The sequence below is a fragment of the Amblyomma mixtum genome, chromosome 2, assembly GCF_055824585.1.
Source record: "Amblyomma mixtum isolate Tamu chromosome 2, ASM5582458v1, whole genome shotgun sequence".
Taxonomy (NCBI): domain Eukaryota; kingdom Metazoa; phylum Arthropoda; class Arachnida; order Ixodida; family Ixodidae; genus Amblyomma; species Amblyomma mixtum.
Genome location: NC_143013.1, coordinates 278,953,564 through 278,960,289, shown reverse-complemented (window position 1 = coordinate 278,960,289; position 6,726 = coordinate 278,953,564). Strand labels below are relative to the sequence as shown.

Below are 6,726 nucleotides of genomic sequence, written 5' to 3'. Positions count from 1 at the left end.
TTTTTTCGCTGATCCTAGACACTAGCCCTCACCGCCACTAACTTGAAGTCGAAAATAAACCTTTAAAATCAGTCCAAAAATACAAGTACCTCGGTGTTGTCATCTCCTCTGACCTAAAATGGGATAATCATGTAGAATATATATCGTCAAAAGCACTTTCCGCACTCTTTTCTCTAAAGAGATCAATACCGACTGCCTCTTCCGACACCAAGCTACTGGCATACCGTTCCCTCGTCCTTCCTGTGCTCGAGTACAACATCCTGTGTTGGTTTCCGCACACACATAAATGCGTAAATAAGTTAGAAAGCGTCCATCGGAAAGCAGCAAGGTTTATTTTTAACAAATATAAACGTAATGACTCTCCAACTGAACTCTTAAACAAGGCGAATCTCTCCACTATTAGTAACCGCGCCCAGATCTCGCGCCTTAAATTCGTCTTTCTCCTCTTAAAAGGTGCTCTTAAAATAGATTCTGAACGCTACTTAGTTCCTTCACCAAAACGCAATACCAGAACGAAACACTGACAGCATTTAACAGAGTGTAAATTCAATACTGACACCTTTCGTTATTCATTTTTTCCGCAAGCGATTAGGGAATGGAATATGTTACCGGCAAATGTTGTTAGCTGTGAATCTCTGAGTAGTTTTCTTTGTCACCTGTCATAATTGTTTATTTGAACTTTTTAGTAAGGCTTTTCTTGTACTTTTTCAGAAAAATATTTTTTCACACTGTGCTTTATTTTGTGTTTAATACTGCGTCTTCCATTTCGAAACTGTCTCCCATAATTATCCCTTTTACAATGTTATTTCAGTTGTGTGAACCTTCTTTGTGAGTTTTTTTTGTGACGTACCTAAAAAAAAAACGAAAACAAACATGTACCCATTCCTGCAACAGCCTCGAAAGAGGCTAGCAGTATGTTCCAAATAAAAATAATAAAATAAATAAACTCGATTTGATGTCCGCAGGCTAACGCACATAACCGCTCATTTACAAATTGTGTAGCGAAAGCTACACTAGGCTATCAGAAGCTCATTTCGCGGTGCCTGCCAAAGGCCACTACTGCGCATGCGCCGGTACCATGGCAACCATGGCGCCGCAGCCGCTACGCCGCACTGCGCACTGCGGAAGGAGAGCCGCCGTGCTCGTCACGGCAGCAGTACAGGCTGCGTGAAACTGAGTCTTCCGATCCAGAAGTCGAGGCATGGTACAAGGCCGGCCGACAGCGTGAAAACGAGGCGAGAAAGGCTAAGCGGGCGGCCTAGACACCCGAAGATGGAGAGGAACGCCTCGCGAAGAGACGCCGAAAGCTGCTGAACGACAACGACGGCGTGTCGCTACCGAAATGTCACTGGACGAAACTGCTTTCGCTACGTATATCCTGGCCTAGCTGAGCTAAGCCACTGCCATTTCTTTTTTTCATTGCATAAATGTCGTACAATAACAATCAGGGTCGCCGTTTTAACGACGCCGACTGCGACCAGCCCGCATTATGGTGAAGTGCGCATACGCCAACGCACGAGGAGACCGTTAAAGACGACTAAGTATATCCGATACGCTTGCACATTGCGTGGGAAACTGCGGCCCTGTGCCAAGTAGCCGTCGAGAGGACGACGCGAAGCAGATTGCTTCGGCGTCTAGCGTCTTGCCAGCAGGCACATGGAGCAAAGCGGCTTGCTCTTTTGTGCAGCAATACCCTTCGAGCTTGTTAACCCACGCGTGCTTAATACAAATAATTCGCTTTAAACGAATGTGCACCGAAGTAATTGCTGTTACCAAAGCGTGCCCTTAAAGCATTCATTGACGTCTTGTAGGCAGATGTGTATCCAACAGCTGGAAGGGCAAGCGGCCAACGAATGTAACATAGCGAACCGAAGCCTCGCGCCGCACCACCCTTCCAGGGTGACCATCATAGAGACTATCATATTGACTAAAACAACCACAAAGAGAATGTAAGGGAAGTAAACCGAACTGCTAAATTTTTTTTCGACGACTATCGTAGCAATACTAAGGCAAAAAATTTTCCCGCTTGTCACCCTTCACGGTGCGAAGAAATGACATATAGTGGCAGGGATGACTATGATGCAGCATAGTTTTTACGCGGAGACCCCAGTCTCATTAGAAGCAATGGTGCCCGTCTCATGATTTTAAGGCGAAAGCTCGTACTGTCGTGACCAAGATGTGTTAGCAAATTTGTCCGCGTTTCAGATTGGTCGAAATGGTCGTGACGTCACTGCGCGCGAAATTTGACGGGTGCCCACCGAAATATGTGAGACAGTTGCTGCGTAATTTCCTTTCCTCAAATACGATTTTCCACTGGTATCCACCGAGATATGTGAGACAGTTACTGCGTAATTGCCTTTCCTCAAATACAATTTTCATTTTCTTCATTACAGCCCCCCTTTCTCTTTCTTGTTTCGCTGCCACTTCCTCCCTTCCTGTACGGTGCGGTTCAGGTGTCCACCGAGATGACAGGAATTACTGCGCGATTTCTTTTCCTCAAAAAGCGTTGCGTTCAAAGGGCAACGCATCGCGCCGAACGGGTGGTGGCGTTCCGTGGACTCCCTGGCAGCGCTACAACACGCTGTCGCGTTCCACTCCTAAAGGCAAAGATTAAGCGTCATTAATTGGCAGAATGCAGCACTCAGGCTTTCGCCTTTCACCACTTTAGCCGCTAAAGTTCCTCGTAATTTTTTCTTTCTTGTTTATTAGTTTGAGAAATACGACAGTAAGCATCGGACTTGCAGCCGCCATGCAGTAACCTTCATTTTGGACTGTGTTTCTGTGGCGGTCGTTTCATCGCCTTTGCACTTCCGTCGCCGATCGCAGTGCGGGCGAAGCGACTTGCGCGTTCCGGAGGATGAAAGAAAGCGCGCGCGCAGAGCAGAAGCAAGAACCATCTGCACCGATGCCACGTCAACTCTTTTCCCCTTTCCTTTATCTATTTCTGTTGTTGTCGTTGCGGCAATTCCGAGTTGTGTCTCGGCGATTCAGTAGCATCGCTCTTTTCTTAATTCCACGTTAAATACATTATGATTCGCAGCATTTATTATGGCAGCGATCCGAGAACCGTTGCGCAGCCCCTCTGGGCATACCAGTATGCTGCAGAAAGGAGTGAAACGCTCACCCGAAAGTTAAAAGCGCCCATAACTGTTTCTGCAGGCCACCAACCACTCGCGCCATGGCCTTAAGCGTACCCACGTTCTCTTCGGCGTCAGCGGCAGCGACCGCGACGATCACCGGCGCCGAAACCGCCAAGAAGGCGCTACTACGCCTGGCCGATCACCGCCAAAAACAACCTGCCTAGAAACAACTACGAATTGTCGCAGCGACAACAGGAATAGATAAAGGTCGCCCGCAGCTCGACCAGCGACGGAAATGCAAAGGCGACGAAGAAGCGACCGCCACGCTGACCGCCGCGCTCGGCTGAGCGAAAAGAACGGAGCGCAGGGCTGTTGCCGGACAGAGGCGCCAATCTTGGTCCACAATCTCGCGACGCGGATGAGGAACTTCATCGGGCAAGAAGGGGGAAAAGAAGTAAACAATAGCGCAGGAACGAAAGCAATCTCGCTTTCCTTTCCTTTTCTTTTGAATTTTGTTTTTCGTCCCGCCATTATTCTCAACCGCAACGGTTATTTACTCGGCCGGCTGGAGACGTCCCTCTCACCTGTCGATGACCGGGGAAAGAGGGGCTGCCTCTCAAGTTCACCGGCTCACGGTCACGCTGACGGCGCCGTGCGGTTAGCTCACGGCGAAGTTGGCCGAAAGCGCCTCTGTTGTGAGGCCCTTTGCGTAGGTCGATCTCCGCGCAGAACGGGGAGTTTGATGCTGTACTAGGAAGGGCAGAGATCTCGATCCATTATCGAAATTATATACGGAGTGATACTTATATGTGGTGTGTGAGAGGTGTCTCGCTCTATGCAGCTTGACCTATCTCACTGTTATGGTTTGCACTCATTTGCGTGTCGAGGCTACACTTGTCGCTCTTAAAAAAATTCAGGGGGGCGCTTTGTTGACCTAAAGTGCGGTGAGGCGAAAGCCTTAAGCGCGTTGTTGCTGCTTGTCACTGATGTGTGGTTAAGATGTTACCCGACAGCGTCTTGCAACGCTGCCAGGGAGTCCACAGAACGCCATCGCCCATTCGGCTCTACGCCTTGCTCGTCTGTAATTTGGTTTTTTAGGAAAGGAAATGTATCTGTCGCGCATATCTCGGTGGACACCAGAGCCTCGCCGTAACGGGAAGGGAGGAAGATCGGAGTGAACGAAGACACCGTTATTCAATATACGCACCTTTGTTCACTCCAAACCAGCGAGCTGGCATGGCGGAGTGGTTAGCGTGCACTCCGGAGACCCTGGTTCGATTCCCCAACTTGACCAATTTCCTACTAGGTTTTATTTATTTATCTAGTCTGACTTGAAAAGTTAATTAGGCTAATTGGTTAATTAAGCAATTAACTAAACCCAGACTCACTTACCTGGAGCATCACTATACGATCCCTTTAATTGGTTGCATGGTTACTAGCCAAAGTACAATTGGCCCCGTTTGAAATTCGCGCACTGTGACGTCACGACCATTTCGACCAATTGAAAAGCGTGAGATTTCTGTCGACAACAACTGCTTACAACGATGAGGCATTAAAGGCTTCCGCCTTAATATTTGTCATACTCTGTCCATCCTTACTGTGTTCCCAACTCTTTTCTCTCCCCCTTCCTTCCTTCCTTCCTTCCTTCCTTCCTTCCTTCCTTCCTTCCTTCCTTCCTTCCTTCCCCTATTTCTTTGTCATTATTTCTTACTGTACTTCTTCCTCCCTTCCTTTTCTTTTTCTGCTGGTAGTTAAGTGGCATCACCCAGTTGAAAATCTTGTATACTTGGTCTAAATCTGCTTTAAGGTGTTCAAGGAAATTAGTGTTCCTCTCTGAACATCCTAAGCGGATGAACATGGTCATACTGATGAAATAATACTTTTCCACCAGGTGCAGATTAGTGTGGGAAGTTGTAGGGCTGTGCAACAACCCTTAGTTGTTGACGACAATTGAACCTTAGCGAGACATACCCACACATTTTGCTCGGTCGCGTCGTAAGCACCGACTCGTCATACTATCGACGCGGTCACCACGCCCACCCCAGATTCTGCTGCCGGCCAGAACCGTACGAGCCAGCAGGGCAAGACCAGAAAATGCGGCCACAACGCGTCGCCTACGGGATAAGGCGAGGCCCGGCTAGGCGCTTTTCCGAGGTACACCCTTTGTCAAAAGTTTACAACCCAGCGGGATTTGCTCTGGGGTGCGCCTTGTGGCTCCTTATGCATTCCCAGCATTCCAAACCACTGAAACGTAACAGGAGCTCTGGTCCTTCTACATCCGAAAGTTGCGACTTCCATTAATGCTACAATGAAGCTTACCTGGCGGCGAAATATGATCCGGAGCTCCCCACAACGGCATCACTCTTTGGACGCAGAAAATGGGAATACAGGAGAGGCAAAAAAAAAAGGAAATGTGAATCATGGTCAGATTGCTGAAGTTGCTCAAAATGTTCTAGATTCCACATGGCCAGCTTACTCTTCCGTAACTGGCTCGTTGGTCTAGGGGTATGATTCTCGCTTAGGGTGCGAGAGGTCCCGGGTTCAAATCCCGGACGAGCCCAATATTTTTTTTTGGTGACCCCCGCATCCACTTGTACTAACTCCTCTCACCCGGCTCGCATTTATATTTTCTCAAACTTCAATCAAATTCGCTTCCTCCATCTCCATGAAATATATTCCAATAAATATATTTATCAACTTTGACCCCTTCCCCCCCACTTCCCCCCTCCTTCCCCTCCTTCCCCTCCTTCCCCTCCTTCCCCTCCTTCCCCCTCCTTCCCCTCCTTCCCCTCCTTCCCCCTCCTTCCCCCCTCCTTCCCCTCCTTCCCCTCCTTCCCCTCCTTCCCCTCCTTCCCCTCCTCCTCCTCCTCCTCCTCCTCCTCCACCACTTCCAATGCATGACGCCGCAGTCATCGCGTTTTGTTGGGGCTTCTGACGGCGTCTTTCGGTGCCGAGACCATGACCAAGTAAGTAAGCGTGGTTGATGAAACGGGAAAAGCGGCATATTGTATCTTCACGGCGCGCATACCTGCTAGTAACATAATCACTAATAAAGTTTAGAACATTACCGCTCAGGACGAGGCTCAAGTCACCGCAGCGCACGCGAGACACAACACCGATGAGTGTATAATGGCTCACTGAAAAAAGCACCGTAAATCTCTGGTGAGGAATAAATGCGACGCACAGAAAGACAGAACGCGAGCAGGATCCCATTAAATGCAAGCATCCATGGAAGAACGCAGGGGCTGACGCAAGGTGTGGCACAACCAGACACCAACGAAATCAGCACCCACGACACCTAGCCCCAACCAAAGTCTTGACATCGCGCACAAAGGACAAAAAGCGAGGTGTCGTAATCGAGACCGAATAAATAAAGGCCAGCGGAAAACAAAGGGGACGACGTTTCGCGCTCTGTCGTCAGCTAAGTGGTCGGCACAATGGGATTGGGACAGCGCAACGTCGGCACGGTGATTTGACGGAAGGCGTGTTTCTGTCAATGGCCGCAGCACTTAATGCTTGGCAAAGGACCCGAACTGACCGCTAAGGCGACACTTATCCAGCCAATGCTTGATGTCGGGTTGAAATAAAATGCGAATAGTTTTTATTAGGGGTGTTCGAATATCCAATTTTTCGAATACGAATCGAA

At 48.8% G+C, this 6,726-nt stretch overlaps 1 non-coding gene across 1 annotated transcript; it reads left to right on the top strand.

Annotated features, from left to right (window-relative positions):
- The first annotated feature begins 5,568 nt into the window (after nt 1-5,568).
- Nucleotides 5,569-5,640, top strand: TRNAP-AGG (transfer RNA proline (anticodon AGG)). The gene has a single exon. It is a non-coding gene; the product is annotated as a tRNA-Pro (tRNA).
- The last annotated feature ends 1,086 nt before the right edge of the window (nt 5,641-6,726 follow it).